We start from the raw sequence: 18,289 nt of genomic DNA on the forward strand, positions 1-18,289 counted from the left end.
AGCCCCAATAGAATGATTGTAAAAAGGACAATGTGGTTGTTAGTTGGCTCTGATTCATAACAATCTTATGTCCAATAGAAAGAAACAATACCAGATCCATGCCATCTTCACAATTGTTCTTATTTTTGAGTCCATTGTTCCAGCCACTGTGCCAATCGTCTGATCGAGGACTTGTATTTTTTTTGCTGCCTTCCACTTTGTCAGACACGATGTCCTTCTCCATAGACTGGTCTCTTCTGATAACATGTCCAAACATGCATCAAACACACTGGATTCTGGTGACATGCACACATTCCTATTTCTCCCTTTTATCACTCTTTCTGGTATTTGTATCACAAATCAATTAACAAATATTTATAGATCTGTTTCTGTTTCAAGATTCATTGACAGACACCAGGAATATTATCATGATGTAAGATGCTTTCTTCCTTCTCAAAGAGTTCCAAAACTGGCTTAAAAAGACAAGACAAACATAGAAAGTTGAATATTAAGACAAAAGAAAATACTAGCCCAATGTAAAATGCTAAGCAAGGGAAGGCATGAAGAGCGGCTCTGAGTTGAGAGATGGGAGCTTCCTTATTTCCGGAGGGAAATACCATTGTCTTTCCGTTCCATTCGATTCCAAATGAACGTTTGAAGCCCTCTCCTAAATCAGAGATGAGACAATAAGAACGGTCATAGTCTGAGAACTTGCTTTGTGCCAGAATTTCTGCTGAACAGTTTTATAATTTATGATATCTGGGTGGAAACAATACCTATTCATCAATATTATATAAGGAATGCTATTTACCTAGGTTTTGTTAATTTGGGAATACAATGAAATCCTGGGTGCCTTGTTGGTACAAAGGTGAAGTGCTCAGCTGCCAATCAAATGATCAGTGGGTCAAACCACTAAAGGCTCCTGGGAGAAAAGACTTTTTGATCTACTTCCATAAAGAATACTATCTGAGGAATCCCTTGAGAAAGGTCTACTCTGTTCTAGAAGGTTTCTGCTTTCTCCTTTCAGGAGTAGGAGTCAGGCAAGGAAATAAATTCCTGAGCTTCACCATTCCTTTCTGATACAACAGGGTTGGGATGAGAATAACGATAATCCGTGGTGTATTTCATTTTACTTTTGTTTTATAATCCATGCGAATTATCTTGATGTTCACTGTATTTAATAACCATTGCTCTCCAGCCGATTTGTGATTTTAAAATGTTTTATTAAAATAATAATAACTTATTTTATTGTGGGCTCTTACAGCTCTTATAATAATCTACACATCAATTGTATCAAACACATTCGTACATAAATTGCCATCATCATTTGCAAAACATTTTCTTTCTGCTTGAGTCCTTTTGGCTCCTATTTTTTTTACATCATTTTCATAGGGGCTCAAAGAACTCTTATCACAATCCATACATACATCAATTGTGTAAAGCACATTTGTACATTCATTGCCCTCATCATTCTCAATACATTTGCTCCCCACTTAAGCTCCTGGCATCAGCTCCTCGTTTATCCCCTCCATCCCCGCTCCCCCCTCCCTCATGAACCCTTGATAATTTATAAATTATCATTTTGTCATATCTTGTCCTGTCCAATGTCTCCCTTCACCCACTTTTCTGTTGTCTGTCCCCCAGGGAGGAGGTCACATGAAGATCCTTATAGTCAGTTCCCCCCTTTCCAACCCACCCTTCCCCTACCCTCTCAGTATCACCACTCACACCACTGGTCCTGAAGGAACCATCCGCCCTGGATTCCCTGTGCATCCAGTTCCTATCTGTACCATTGTGCATCCTCTGGTCTAGCCATATTTGTAAGGTAGAATTGGGATCATGTTAGTGGGGGGGGGGAAGCATTTAAGAACTAGAGGAAAGTTGTATATTTCATCCTTGCTACATCGCACCCTGACTGGCTCGTCTCCTCCCTGAGAGCCTTCATAAGGGAATGTTCAGTGGCCTAAAAATGGGCTTTGGGTCTCTACTCCACACACACCCCCATTCACAATGATTTTTTTTTCTGATGATGCCTGATAGCTCATCCTTTTGACACCTCGTGATTGCACAGGCTGGAGTGCTTCTTCCATGTGGGCTTTGTTGCTTCTGAGCTAGATAGCCACTTGATTACCTTCAAGTCTTTAAGACCCCAGACACTGTATCTTTTGATAGCCAGACACCACATTTACTTATTCACCCTCTTTGTTTTCAGCAATAGTGTCAGGAAGGTGAACATCATAGAATGCCAATTTAATAGAAGAAAGTATTCTTGCATTGAGGGAGTACTTGAGTGGAGGCCCAATGTCCTTCTGCTACCTTATATACTAAACCTACAAATATATGTACTTAGATCTATTTCCACATCTTCATATATAAATATATTTGCATATGTAAATGCCTTTATTTAGTCCTCTATAAATACCCTTTGCCTCCTAGCTCTTTCCTCTATTTCCTTTCGCTTTCCTCTTGTCCCACCATCATGTTCAGTCTTCATTTGGGTTTCAGTAATTCCTCTTGGTTACATTACCCTTGATCATGCCTTACCAGGCCTCCTATACCCTCCTTACCACCGATTTGGATCACTTATGGTCCTCTTGTCTTTGGGTTTGCTAACACCACTATATTTCCCCCCGCCACCTCTCCCTCTCCCATGAGCCCCCGAACTCTCGGTCCCATTGTTTTCTCCTCCAGATTGTTCATCCAGCCTATCTTATTTAGAAAGACCTGCAGAGATAATAACATGCACAAAAATAAGACAGAGCAAAACCAAGCAACATTATACAACAAAACAACAACAAAATGAAAAAAAAACACAACTAGAAAAAAAAGCTTGTAGTTAGTTCAAGGACTGTTTGTTGGCCTGTAGGAGTGTTTTCCAGTCCTGTCTGTTAGGGCACCAAGCCCTGGCCCCAAAGTCCACCTTCAGCATTCCCTGGGGACCTCGCTGCTCTTTTCCCTTGCTGTTATGTTGCACCCCCTTAGTGTTTTGCCTTGGTGTGGCAGAATCAGATCAGGCGCAATTCCAACATTTTGTCTCCAGTGTTGTCCCCTTTAGGGCTATGGGTCAGTGAGGGATGTCGTGTCTCATAATGGGGCCAGCCATGTGGTCCTATCTGTGGACTGGCTGCTCTAATTGGGAACATCACCCTCAAGGCTCCACTCTCTCCTCCTTCCCCTTCATGTGCAAACGTGTGTCCGATCAGCTATGTCCAACACCCAGAGGTACATATTCAGTGCCATCCTTTTAAATAAATTCTTCTGGGGGGAGGGGCAGGTGGCCATGTAGTAGTTGGGATTGGGTCTGGCCCCTCAGAACTCTCCACTGGTTCCCTACTCAACACCGGCATGTTGCATTTACATATCTTGGAGCACTGGTTGAAGTCTGGTCCCTCTTTCCCTGTGGAGATATATACAATACCTTCCCCTTGGGTGGGTTAGTGCCCTGTGCCCCCGCTACCCATTTCTTTTTTATTATTACTTTTTCCCCTTTCCCCAACTCCCTTTTAGTTAGATACCCCTGGATTTGCTCTGGTCCCTGCCATACTGCCTGGTCCTCACCCCAGGAATGTTTGTGTACAGTAGCCTTTACCCTATGCCCTTTTTGCCTTTAAAAAAAAAAAAAACTCATCTCAGTGGTCTCATGTTGTCCTTTTATGTTTGGCGTACTTTGCTTAGCATGTTTTCCTCCAGTTCTTCCCATGTAGTGATGTGTTTCATACATTCATCACTGCTTTTTAGCGATCCATAGTACTCCATTGTATGTATACACCACAGCTTTTTAATCCACTCATCAGTAGATGGAAATTTGGGTTGTTTCCCACTCCTTACAATTGTGAACTGTGCCGCAATGAACATTGGAGCACAGATGTCTGGCCATGGCTTTTTTCTTGCATCTTCTGGGTATATGACCAGTAGGAGGATTGCTGGGTCGTATAGTAACTCGGTTTCCATCTGTTTTAGATATGACCAAATTGATTTCCATAGTGGTTGTACATACTTATAGGTCCACCAGCAGTGGAAGAGAGTTCCTGTCATGCCACAGCTGCTCCAACACTTGTTGCTTTCTGAATTTTTGAATTGGACTATCTTTCAGGGTGTTAGGTGGTACCTCATTGTCTTAATTTGCATTTCTCTTATGGCTAAAGATTGGGAACACTTCCTAATGTGTTTGTTGGCCATTCGAATTTCAGACTCTGTGAAACTTCTGTTCAGGTCCTTTGTCCATCTCCTCAGCGGGCAATTAGTGTTTTTCTTTTATTTTGGAAGCTAGCAGAGTATTATAGATTTTAGTAATAAGGCGTTTGTCTGATGTGTGAGTGCTAAAGATGTTTTCCCAGACCCTAGACTCTCTTATTACTCTCTTGGTGAATTCTTTTGATGTACACAGGTGACTTATCTTCAGTATATCCCATTTGTCAATTTGTCCCTCCTCTGTGTTTGTGTGCCCCCCTCCCCCTATTTCTGATAGCTTATGTATTCCCTGTGCAAAGTTCTCAAGTTGGTCCCAATTCCCTCATTGGTGGTCCTAATAGTTTGGGGCTTAACTTCAAGTTCTGTGATCCACCTTGAGTTGATTCTTGTGCATGGAGTGAGAGAGGGTCTTGCCTTATTTTTCTGCAGGTAAATATCCATTTTTTCCAGCACCACTTGTTAAAGAGGGTATCTGCTTCCCATTGGATATTTAAGGGGCCCTTATCAATGATGGGTTTATCTATGTTGATGATTTTATTTCTGAGTTTTAAGTTTTTTTCCATTGGTCTGAGTATCTGTCATTGTATCCATACCATGCAGTTTTGACAATGTGGATGTATAGTGTGTGCTAAAGTCAGGTAAAGCAAGCCCTCCCACGGTGTCCTTCTTTTTGAGGAGTTCTCTGCTAATTCTGGGCTTCTTCCTTCTCTATATGAAGTTGGTATTCAGTTTTTCCAATTCTTTGAAGAAAGATTGGGGTAATTATACTGGGGTTGCATTAAACTTATACAGTGTCTTAGGCAGAACTGACATCTTTACTATATTGAGTCTTCCAATCCAAGAGCATGGGATATTCTTCCATTTGTTGAGGTCTTGGTTTCTTGAAAAAGTTTTCTGTAGTTTTCCCCATATAGATCTTTTGTTCTTTTAGTCAGATATATCCCTAGATATTTCAATTTCTGTTTGACTATTGTGAAGGGAACCACCTATTGATCGCCTCTTCTGTGGTCTTCTCTGATGTGTATAACAGCCCGATGGACTTCTGCTTCTTGATCTTGTATCCTGCCACTCTGCCTAACTCCTCCATTGATTTCAGTACTCCACTTGTGGAGCTTTTGGGATTTTCCATATGTAAAATAATATCATCTGCAAATAACAATAGTTTCACCTCTTCCTTCCCCAGACAAATTCTTTGATTTCTTTTCTTTGTTTTATGCGGTTAGCCTAAACCTCCAGCATGATATTAAATAAGAGTGGGTACAAGGGGCATCCTTGTCTGGTCCCCTTTTTTGGTGGGATTGTGTTAGTCTTTTCTCCATTGACTACCACGTTGGCTGTTGGTTTTTCATATATAGCTTGTATTGTCTTGAGGAACTTTCCTTCCATTCCTATTTTCTCAAGTGTCTTAAACTGGAATAGGTGTTAGATGTTGTCAAATGCTTTTCTGCATCTATCGATATTATCATGTGGTTCTTAGTTTTTCATGTCAATGTGGCGAATGATATTAATAGTCTTTCATATGTTGAGCCATCCCTGCATCCCTGGTATGAATTCCACTTGGTCATGTTGAATTATTTGGTTTATATACTTTTGTATTCTGTTGGCCAATATTTGTTAAGGATTTTTGCATCAATGTTCATGTAGGGATATTAGTTTGTAGTTCTCGCTTCCTGTGGTATTCTTGCCCAGTTTTGGTATCAGAGTTATACTAGCTTCATAGAAAAAGTTTGGGAGTTTGCCTTCTTTTTCTATGTTCTGGAAGAGTTTGTGTAGGATTGCTGTTAGTTCTTCCCTAAATGGTTGGTGGACTTCTCCAGTGAAGTTATCTGATCCAGGGGATTTTTTATTGGTAATCCCTTGATAACCTTGCCTATTTCTTCTATTGATATGGTTCTGTTGAGATTCTTGACATCCTTTGGGACAGTATAGGGAGGGATTTTTTTCCAAGAATTTTTCCATGTCTTCCAAATTGTTGAATTCATTGGAGTACAATCCTTCATAGTACTGTGTAATTATCCTTTTGATTTCATTAGGGTCTGTTGTAATGTCCCTCTTTCATCTTTTATTCTTGCTATTGAAATTTGTTCCCTCCTTTCTTTGATTTGGTTTGCCAGCAGTCTATCAATTCTGTTTATCCTTTCAAAGAGCTAACTTTTAGCAGCATTAATTGTTTCCATAGTTTTCTTATTTTCACTTTCCTGAATCTCAGGTCTGATTTTTATTATTTCTTTTATTGTGCTATTAGTAGGATTGTCCTTCTGACTCTGCTCTAGTTGTTGTAAATTTTGTGCCAACATATCAATCACGAGTCTCTCTTCCTTTCTCAGGTGTTCATGTATTGGTATGAATTGTCCTCTGATAACTGCCTTTGCTGTTTCCCATAAGTTTTGGTACATCATGTTCTCATTCTCATTGGTTTCTAGAAATTTCCTATTTCATCTCTGATCTGTGCCAGTCAGTACACACTCCTTTTGCAGTGGAGAGTTATGCATCTTCCAAGTGTTTGTTCTTGTTTTCTTCGTCTTCTTTTTGTTGATTTCCAGCTTTATGGCACAGTGATCAGAGAGAGAGGTCTGATGATATCAATGTGCTTAAATTTATGTAGATTCGCCTTATGCCCCAGCATGTGATCTATCTTCAAATATGTACATGCGGGCCTGAAAAGAGTGTGAATTGTTTTATATTTGGATGAAAAGCTCTGTAAATATCTATCAGGTAAAATTGTCTAATTATAGTGTTTAGATCTATAGCTTCCTTGTTGAGTTTCTTTCCCTGTGATCTATCTTTCTCAGAGAACGGTGTATTGAAGTCAAGCACTATAATTGTTGAGGCTATGATATATTTTTTCATCTTTTGGAGGGTTTGGTTGATGTATTCAGCTGGTCTCTCATTTGGGGAATATATGTTTATAATGCTTAGTGGTTTCTTGTATACAATTCCCTTGAGCATTATATAGTGTCCCTCCTTATCTCTTTGTATGGCTTGCCCTTTGAGGTCAATTTTATCTGAGATTGGGATTGCAACCCCTGCTTTATTTGAATTGCTGTTTGCTTGGTATGTCTTTCTCCAGCCTTTGATTCTCAGTCTATTTTTGTCTGTAGCCTTGAGGTGTGTCTCCAGTAGGCAGCAGATTGATTGGTTGTATTTTCTAAGCTAGTCTGATAGCCTCAGTCTTTTAATGTCTGAGTTTAGGCCATTGATATTCAGGGTTATTATCTCCATCTGCAGACTCTGTGATGTCATCTTAGACCTTTTGTGTTAGGTGTTTTCCTACTTTCATTTCTCATTAGTGTGTTGTGCATTTGTGTGTATCATTCTTGACTTCTTTCCATCCTTAAACCAAAGCTATCTTTGGTTCTGTTTTCTCTTTGTTGCCCTCTGGGTGAGGTTGTTCTATGTGGTGGTCTCTTATTTATGCTTGGTGAATGTTGTTCTTCCGCCCATACTGGGTCAGCAAGGATCTTTTGTAGGGCTGGGTTTCTTGTAATGTGTTCTTTGAGTTCTTCCTTGTCTGGGAAGACTCTTACTTCTCCATCTATCTTGAACAATAATTTGGCTGGGTAGAGTATTCTTGGATTTGAGTTGTTTTCCTTAAATCGATTCTCTGCCAAGTAGCAAATTTCATGTATATCAGCGTTTAACCCCTATGGAAACCTTTTCTGTCTTTCAAATTACAAAACTCTGTGATTCTAAATTGCTGAGTTTAGATGCCTTCGAGTCAGCTCTGACTCATAGAGAGTCTATGAAAAAACAGAAGGAATTACTTCTAAATCCTGTGTCATCCTGACACTTGTCATGTTTGAATCCATTGTGTTGATCCATTTCATTGAGGATCTTCCTCTTTTTCATTCACCCCCTTCTTCATCAAGCACTATGTCCTTTCCCCAGGACTGGTTTCTCCAAAGTACCTGTTAGGAAGTTTCACCATCCCTACATCTAAGGAACTTTCTGGCTATACTTCTTCAAAGACAAATTTGTTTGTTCTGGCAGTCAAGAGTACTTTCAATATTGTTTGTCAACTCCATAACCCAAATCCACTCATCTTCAGTCTCCCTTATTCATTGCTCCTCACACATCATGAATATGACACAAGTGAACATACCATAGTGTGGGTCAGGCAAACCTCACACCTCAAAGTGACATATTTCTTTTTAATTCTTTTTACAGATTTTGTGCAATAGATTGTCCAAAGCAATAAGTCATTTATTTGACTTCCTGACACCTGTTACCATGAGTATTGACTTGTTGCAAGTTAAAATAAAATCCTTCACAACTTGAATCTTTTCTGTCTTTATTTTGCTATTATCTAGTGGTGTAGTTGTAAGGGTTTTGGTTTTATTTAAATCGGGTTCTAACACAGGATGAAGACTGTTTTCTTTGATCTTCACCAGTAAGTGTGTCAAATCTTCTTTACGCTCACCAAATAAAATGTGCCATGCGTAAATCACAGGTTGTTCAGGAAACTTCCTCCAATCCTCATGTCCAATTCCCCTTCACATAGTCCAGCTTCTCAAATTATTTGCTCAACACAAATTGAAAATAATTGTATTCTTTATGCAGCCCTATTGTACACCTTTCTTGATTTTAAACCACGCAGTAGTATCTCCTGTTTGAATGAGCACTATGAAGTGTTCTGGAATTCTCATTCTTCTCAATGTTATTCACAGTTTGTTATAATTTATGCAATCAAATGCCTTTGCATATTCAAAAATTCTAAATATAAAGCAGGTTTTTAAATACACTGCTTTAAAATGCAGACATAGTATGAGCTATTAGAGTTCTCCCTTTCTTCCTTTTTTGGCTCAAAGTATATTCCTGCCAGGATATGACCAATAAAAGTAGTGTGTAGATTATATGGATGAAACAGCCAGTTTCTCTCAAATGACATCAAACTATCCGTTTTCTCCATGGATACAAAGTTAACCTGAAATGTCTTTCTTACCCCTATAGGATTACTGGTGGCATAGTGTTATGATTTGGGCTGCTAAATACAAGGTCAGCAGTTCGAAGCGATCAACTCCACAAGAGAAAAATGAGGCTTTCTACTCCCATAACGAGCTACAGTCTTGGAAATCCACATGGGCAGCTCTACTCTGTCTATAGGGCTGCGATTGAGTCAGAAGCAATTAGAGGGCAGTGAGTTTGCATTTGAGGGTTTTCACCCCTGTGTGTCAAAATCAACACAATAGCAATGAGCTTGGGTATTTGGGGTGGGTTGGTTGGTTTGGTTTGATTTTCATTAATCTAGTTGTAGCTGGTCAGATCTGGGAAATGGAACAGATCTCCAAGGCTATCTTGTCACCCACCCTATGTCACTCACTCCCAAATTAACTATCTAATCTATTTCAAACAAATCACATAGATTATCTTTCTTATCCCCTGAGCCACCAGCTCTACAAAACTCTCGTAAGCTCTTAACTGAGCATCTTTTGTGGACATTTTTCTGATGAAAGCTCTGAACTATAAATTGGGTTCTTCTTTACTTCATTCCCTTTAATCAGCCTCTCTGATCGTCCTATTCCTGAGGACATGCTAGCGGTTTAAGTAGCAGAGCCCCTCCTCTTTGGAAAAGAACACTACATGGAAAGACTACTCAGTATCTCTAGTTAGATCCAAGGCAGAGCAGTTGTGGGGTGATCATTTCATACCTTTTAATATAATTGTGATATTTTTACCACGTGAATAATACCTATTTTTCAATTAAAAAATAAAAGCACATTCTTTTGCTGTTTTGTATTCCATTGCCATGCTTGTGTTTTCTTCACAGCATCCATCATCACTTACTGTTAGCTGTTAGCAAGTCAGCATGCACCTGAATGCAGCGTCGTTTACAGAAGGATCAGGCAATTACACTCCCCAGAGTATTCACTGGCTGAATTTTATAGGTCGACTTATAACCCATCTTACTCTGGAGGTGTCGCTGTTCAACACATGTTCAACATCAGTGCAACTCCCACGCCTCCACCGACAGAAACGTGGTGGCCACACATTGCAGTGTGCTGGCCAGGGTCAAGCGCAGATCTCTCAAGTGGAAAGGGAGAATTCTGCCTTGTAACCTCTACTGCCTCATCATCATTCATGTCATATGCCATATATCCATTTCATATGTGGTTGCTTCTATTACTCTTCTGTGAGTCCCTTAAGGACAGAGACATTGGATTCTCTGAATCAGACATGTGCTTAATAAAAATTTGCAAAATAAATTAATTTCTTCCAGTGTTTCCTAATGCTCCACTAACTCCTTAAAAGTCACTTGCAATCTTGTAATACACATCATGGCGAGGTAATCCACTCCAAAGCAGCAACTTCACCATTTCATTACTGAGATGATAACTGAGACCATCACACTGGTTTAAGAAACATTGACATGCAGCTATATTTGTATGGGTTCTGGACTTACATTTTTATAAAGAGGTCCATGTGGCAGTGGTGGGTAGTATGTTTAATATGCACTTAAGAGAAAGGGTAATGTGAACTGTGTATTTTCAAGTGAACATTGAATCATTTCAGTTGATGTGAGTACCCTGCCCATGGACTCCACACCTCTAAGTTGAACTGCTTTAGCTATGAGCCACTAACTGCAGGATCAGCGATGTGAAATCACTGGCTGTGGGAGAAAGATGAGGCTCTCTCCTCCTGTAAAGAGTTGTCATCTCAGAAACCCACAGGGGAAGTTCTCCTCTGTCCCACAGTGTCACTATGGGTCCGACTGCAGTGAGGTGGGTTCTTACTTTTGTTTTCATTCGCATAAGTGAATCACATGTTCACATTATATATATATATATACACACACACGTACTCTCTAGTATGATGTGGGTGAAAGTTTGCAAAGCAAAATCGTGTCCCATGCCATAAGTTATATACGTTTTGTTTTGTGACACTAATGACAGATCCCACCATGTAAAACTGCTCTTTCTACTCCCTCCCTATGTACTGTTTCCATTCGTCCTTCTTACCCACTTCCTGCCCTCTGAGCCTTAGCCCTGGGCCAGTGCTGCCCTTTGGATCTCATGTGGTTGATGGTTTTCAGGAGTTTGCATCTACTTGGTGTAATTATTGAAACTCTCCACTCACTGGCACCTCAGATAGTATACCAACTCCTAGCTCTGACCCTGTGTACCCCCAACTCCTGTTTGGCCAGGTGGTAATTTTCATGTCAGAATAGTTCAGGCAACTTATCTTTAAGATACATATTTCTGGGTATGTAAGTCATAAAATATTTTCCTATGAAAGAATAAACAAAAAAAATCTTTACTATATTTTCTTTCCTTGACTCAGACCAAAATCATGTCAGGAAAGATTATATGTGCTTATCTGTTAAAACAGACATGTCTAAATGGCTTGGAAAATCAATCAACTCTTGAAAAGTATGGGTCAAGGAGCCTTCTGACTCTCAGCTGCTCTTGTTCATTATTAAACTACTTTAAACTAGGAAGCTGGCTTAGCAGAAGACAGTGTGTACAAAGCACAGGGCTGGCAAGTTCTGGGTTTTAGTTAAGGAAATAGTTGACATGAATTTGTATTTAGTTGATAGTTGCAGCCTGATGGGATTTATGTCTCTGGTGGCTTAGTGGATTACACATTGGGTTACCAACTACAAGTTCAGCAGTTCAAACCCACCAACAACTACATTCAATAAAGACGAGTCTTTTCATTCCCATAAGTATTTACAACCTCAGAAAGCCAAACAGGCAATCATGCTCTGTCTTATATGGTGCATATGAGTCATAAGTGACAGCATCTTGTTCAATTGAATTGCTATCTTCTATTTTGTTTTGTTTTAGGATGTAAACAATGTGGATTGCTTACTGATTTTCTGAAGAATGGATGCAGTTTCCTGAGTTGCCACCACTAACTGGAAGGTAATTCTGCTCTTCGTGTTTGAGATGATTACGTGGTGAAGACTGTTAACATACTTGCTGCTGATCCCAAAGCTATAGGTTCAAAGATATAGGTCCACCCAGAGGCATGTTGAGCCTGGGAATCTATTTCCAAAGAATCAGCCACTGACCACCCTGTAAAGCACCACTGTGCTCTGACACGTGGGATCAGCAGGAATCACAATCGAGACTGAGGTCCCAGGTAGAGGGCGAACCAGAGCCTCAGCAATACATGTGAATGGAACAGAATAGAAGGTTTTCCTAAGCAGAGTGAAAAGGTCCTCCCAGTTACTACTACTCATGCATTTCTAAGGCGGCAGGCGTGTGGAGACACCGTTACACACTAGAGGGCGTCTAGATCCACCAAGAAAGGAAAGTTGAATTTACAAAAGGCATATTGATTTAGGTTATTTTTTTCCTTGTGAAATTCTTTAAACACAACCAAGCACTTATACTTTGAAGCCTGCTAATAAAGCCAACACAGAGAAGCTCCGTGACACCTGAGCACTGGCTCACTAGAATAATGATTTCTCTCTAAGGCAGGGCCTGTGGGTCCAATCTGTCCCTGTGTCCATTTTCTGGCTCACAGATGAAATTAGTTTGCATATTTTCAAATGCCTGATGAGAGCGGGCAAAGCAATAATAATATTTTATAGCATGTGAAAGTTATAGACAGTTCAGCTATTAGGGTTCCTAAGTCAACTCTCCTGGAACACAGCCATACTCTTTCATTACATATTGCTTAGGGGTGTTTTTGAACTGCAACAACTGAGCTAAGTGCTTGCACCAGAGACCCTCATCTGTGACATTTACATGAAGAAATGGGGTCAACATTGCTTAAACCCACAGACACTGAGTCACTTCAGACGACTACCCCCTCAGAATGCCAGCTATAAGCTCAAGAGTACACGTGGTCCCTCTCCTTCCTCACCTATTGGCTCCTACTCTCCCTCAGGCTCCTTCATTTACTGGGAGGCATAACAGAATTCATGGAGAAGACACAGCACTTATGACGACCTGTATATTATAACCCAAAAGAATGCAAATGAAGAGATGCAAAAGGCAAGGTCTGAGAGGGTTCTCAGCACAGAGAGTCTGTGTCTTACGAGACACATTAACTTCCTGAGAGAGGTTCTCACCAAACAAGAAGTTCTGCACTTTTATCAGTTAGTCCTGAGTGATAGGCTAGACCGGGGGTGGGGGTGGGTGGGGGGGATAGGGGCGGCTGGCCCTTTTGGTCCCTATATGTGGCTCCGAGTAAAACTGAAAACCTTTCAAGGTTATTACTCATTTGTTTGTAAAAATATATTTATGGCTCTTGAGTAATTTTTAAGTTATTGTGAGGGACAGGATCGGCTCTTTCACCTCAAAAGTTTGCCGATGCTTTTTATATTGGCCTCACATGTGAGTCTTTTCTAGTCTGGCTTGCTCTGATTCCACAGCACAAATCATCAGGTGAGATGCCCCTCCCCCCTGCCCCCCCGACCATATCATCTAGCTGCTCCAAGAATCACTTATACAAAGCCATGACAAAGGCCACATTGTTTAGGATAAACTAGGACTCTTGTCCATAGCATCTGATCTGTGCCTTAGACTGTAGAAGACAAGGAGTAGGGGAAATGATGTAATGTAATACTGCTAGGCTGCTAAGCACATGGTTAGCAGTCCAAAACAACCAGCCCCTCCGTGGGAGAAAGATGAGACTGTCTGCCCTTGTAAAGATCTATGTCCTTAGAAACCCAAAGGACCTACTCTGTCTTACAGAGCAACTCTGACTTGGAATGGACTCAGTGGCGGGAGGTTTGGTTTGATTTATGGTGAGTAGTGCTTAACTCAAATATTCCATGAATGATTTCCAGTCACCGATCTCTCACTGAAGCAACCTCACCAAAACCATTGCCTAAAGCCTTGAAGCTGTGCAATTCAGTGGACAAATCATCAAAGCTAATGCGCAGGGAGCCCAGCCAGGAAGCGTCTGCTAGTGACACAATGACTCCCAGGATCCACTTTCTGGAATGCCCTCTCTCTGGGCTAAATGACTCTTCAAATCTTCCCAGCCCACCCCTAACCCAGGGAACATAGCATAAAACTGGAAAAAGAAGGTGCATTGAAACCTGGAGTGATTGCTCCTGTGTTAGTCTGGGTATATTAGAAAAACAAATCCACAGAGACTCATATGTATAAGAGAGAGTTTTATATAAAGGGTAAGTTCACATCAAGAAAACATCCAAACCCAGTGCTGCCCAAGCCCAAAGCCAACATTAGCTCATATGTCCGACACCAATCCACAAAGTCCTCCTCCATCTCACAAAACACATACAATGACACCGACTGCAGGAGGAAAGCCTAGTCAGTGAATGTGTAAGCATCTCAGCGCTGGCAAGGGTCTCCACACAGCTGCTCCAGCACCCAGGGCAGCACCAGGGTAGGTCTTTGTGGCTTCTCCTCAGGGATGTCTTATAGGAAGTGAGCCTTGCCAGCTGAAGCAGGGAACTGGCTAAGGCAGCTGCACCTTGGTCCTACTGTCACAAAGCAAGAGACCCAAGAACTTGAAAGGCAAGGCTCACCAAGTCATTTATCTCTCCACCTTTCAGTAACATGTGTTTATTGGCCAGTTGGCACAATAAGCATTAGCTTTCTCAGCTCCCATAAGCCTAGGCATGCACATTATGCTTTTGAAGACAAAAGTGACTTTGCACATAGCTGTGACACACCAAACCTGTGATGGAGGTGCCAGGACAAAGAGTTGGCTCTTCGATGCGTGCTGCTGATGCACTATCCTCACTCCTGCAAAAGGCAGAAAAAGAGAGTGATGCCTTTTCTCCCTGGAGAGGGGGGGGGGGGTGCGACACCACAGGCAAAGTAGAATTGTGGTTTAGCCCGACTGTCTTAGATGATGACGTTTGCAAGAATGGTATGGCTCCCAAGTAATCTATCCAACATCTGTTTTCACACTATTGTCTGCTTGTCATTCAAAACATTTCAAGAGCTCTATATAAAATGAGAGGGAGTAAAATTCCATGATCTGAATTTCATGAATGAGTGAATTAAATTGTTAGCTCAAGGTTCACAGGTATGTGCGAGTGTTCCAACACGGAGGCACGTGACTCACGTCAGAATGATTGCCCAGGGTCTGCGGCCTGACAGCATCGCGTGCTGTCTCACGTAGCTGTCGAGTCAGCTGAAACTACAGCAATGCTATGCACAGCAGATCAGAACACTGGCTGGTCCTGTACCATCCTGGCAATCGCTATGTGTAAGCCATTGTTGCAACCACCATACCAATCCATTTCCTTGACGGTCTTCTCTCTCTCTCTCTCTTTTTTTTTGTTGCCTCCTACATTACCAAGCATGATGTCTTTTTTCAGTCTCATCTGATAACATTTCCAAAGTACATGAAAAACACTAATTACCATCCTTGCATCTAAGGAGCATTCTGGTTGGACTTCTTCCAAGATAAATTTGTTTGTTTTTCATATTTTTGACATAATTCATATGCATCGATTCTTCTGTGGTCTTCCTTATTCATAGTCCAAATTAACGGTTTGCAGATGTGCCACCATCATTCCTTAGGTGTTGTCCCACTCCCGGATTCCCTGATCTCGTATTTCCTGTCAGAAGCAAGCACCTTCAGTCCTTGAATTTACCTGATAAATATACTTCTATTGCTCCGTTATTTGAAAGCACTTGGTTTCGCTTTGTGAGCTCAGCCATGTACCATTTGAAACTGTGTTTGAAATGTTAATAAATCCTTTGCTTTCATTTTAACAGGGAGCAGGTTCTTAGTTATTGATGATTGCCATTTGATTACTTCAAATACATGACAGGTTACATAGATGTGTGTTAGATTTAAATATACATAATATACGATCTATAACCCGGCAGGCAGTTAGAAATGATTATTAAAAGTTACAGGAAAATGGAATTTTCCACAAAATATTTGAAGGCCCCCTCATGTGGATGCGAGAGGGGTGTGTGTGTGTGTGTGTTTGTTTGTGTGTTTGAAATAGTCCATGTGCCACAAAAGAATTGAAGTGAGTTTCAATTTTGCTTTTCCTCCTCTGGTAAACACTGAGTGTTTAGAGTGATATTTAAGGAAACTGGAGGAATTTGGAAGGCTATGCCATTTCTCTCTCCTCCGTTATCTGTGGCGTATAACAGACACAAAGGAAAACATGCACCACAGAGCTGCTCAGCCCATCTGGTCAGAGCAGTGACAGTATCACAGTCACCCCCACGGGGGGGGGGGCCCTTTCTTCTTCATGAGGGGTTCAACAGGCACGTCACTGTTTTGAAAAGATGCCTGATATTCCTGCTTTTCTATGTACCAGAGTTTATCCATTCTTCTGCAGATGGGGTTTTTGATTGTTTCCATTTTTTGCTATGATAGAAATTGATCATTAAACATGAGTTTACATTTATCTGTTTGTTTTGTTCTTTATTTCTTCAGAGTATATTTCAAGTTGAGAGACAGCAGAATCAGAAGATATTTCTATTTGCATGTGTTTAAGAAAGCACCACACTGGTTTCCATAGTGTCTGTACAATTCTTCAATCCCACCAGTAATATATGAGCATTCCAATCTTTCCACATACTCTCCAGCAGTTACTGTTTTCTGCTTTGTGTTTTTAATCTTGCTGAGTTCCAGGGTGAGGTGGTATCTCTGTTGTTTTTATTTGTATTTCTCTTAGCGTGAATGAATGCCCGCACTTCTTCATATGATTGTTCGCCACTGTATGCCATCTTTAGTAAATTGTCCACTCGTGTCTTCTGTCCATTTTGGATTGAGTCATTTGCGTTTTATTAAGGATCACAGTTTTCTATACATAATTGAGATTAGACCTTTATGCAATATACCATTGCCATTTGTTGTTGTTGCAGCAGCAGTACATTGACAGGGAGCTGCGAGAGGCTCAGGCTGGATTCAGAAGAGGATGTGGAACAAGGGATATCATTGCTGATGTCAGATGGATCTTGGCTCAAAACAGAGAAAACCAGAAAGACATTTACCAGAGTTTCATTGACTATGCAAAGACATTTGACTGTGTGGACCATAATAAACTGTGGCAATGGAATGGGAATTCCAGAACACTTCATTGTGTACATTGATCAAGAGACAGTTGTGCGAACAGAACATGAGAATACTGCATAGTTTAAAATCCAGAAAGGTGTGAATCAGGGTTGTATCTTCTCACCACAATTGTTCAATCTGTGTGCAGAGCAAATCATCAGAGACGCTGGACTATAGGAAGAAGAACGCAGCATCAGGACTGGAGGAAGGCTCATTAGCAACCTGAGGTATGCAGATGACACAACCTTGCTTGCTGAAAATGAGGACAAATTGAAGCTCTAGCTAATGAAGGACAAGGACTGCAGTCTTCAGTATGGGTTGCAACTCAGTGTAAGGAAGATCAAAATACTCACAACTGGACCAAGAGGTGACATCATGAAAAATGGAGAAAAGGTTGAAATTGCCAAGGATTTTGTCTTACTTGGATTCACCATCAATATTCATGGAAGCAGCAGTCTAGAGATCAGAAAACGTGTTATATTAGGTAAATCTGCTGCATAATACATCTTTAGCGTATTGAAGAGCAAGGATGTTATTTTGAGGACTAAGGTACCCCTGACCCAAGCCATGGCATTCTCCTTTGCATCATACACACGTGACAGTTGGATATTGAATAAGGAAACCCGTAGAAGGATCAATGCATTTGAGTTGTGGTGCTGGAGAAGAATATTGAAACTACAATGGACTATTAAAAGGACAGACTGTTCTGTCTTGGAAGAAGTAAGGCCAGATTGCTCCTTAGAAGCAAGGATAGCAAGACTTTGTCTTACATGTTTTAGACACATTGTCCAGAGAGACCAGTCCCTGGCGAAGGACATCATGTTTGTTAAAGTGGAGGGGTGGCAAAAAAGAGGAAGGCCCTCAACAAGATGGATTGACACAGTGGCTGCATCAATGGGCCCAGACATGGGAACAAATGTGAGCATGGTACGGTGTTTCGCTCTGTGTGGGAGCCGACTCGGTGGCACCTAACAACAACAGTAACAAATTGTCCCCAAATCTGTGGGTTTTCTTTTTACTCTTTTGATGCATAGAATGTAGCAATTTTAAGAGGTCCCAGCCCTCTGTTTTGTTTTCTGTGATTTGAATGTTTTCATTATATTTGATAGTAAGTTTGTGCCTGGTATTAGCACTCTCAGTCCTATTTTTCATTGATGGTTCTTATAGT

This window comes from Tenrec ecaudatus, chromosome 1, assembly GCF_050624435.1.
Source record: "Tenrec ecaudatus isolate mTenEca1 chromosome 1, mTenEca1.hap1, whole genome shotgun sequence".
NCBI lineage: Eukaryota > Metazoa > Chordata > Mammalia > Afrosoricida > Tenrecidae > Tenrec > Tenrec ecaudatus.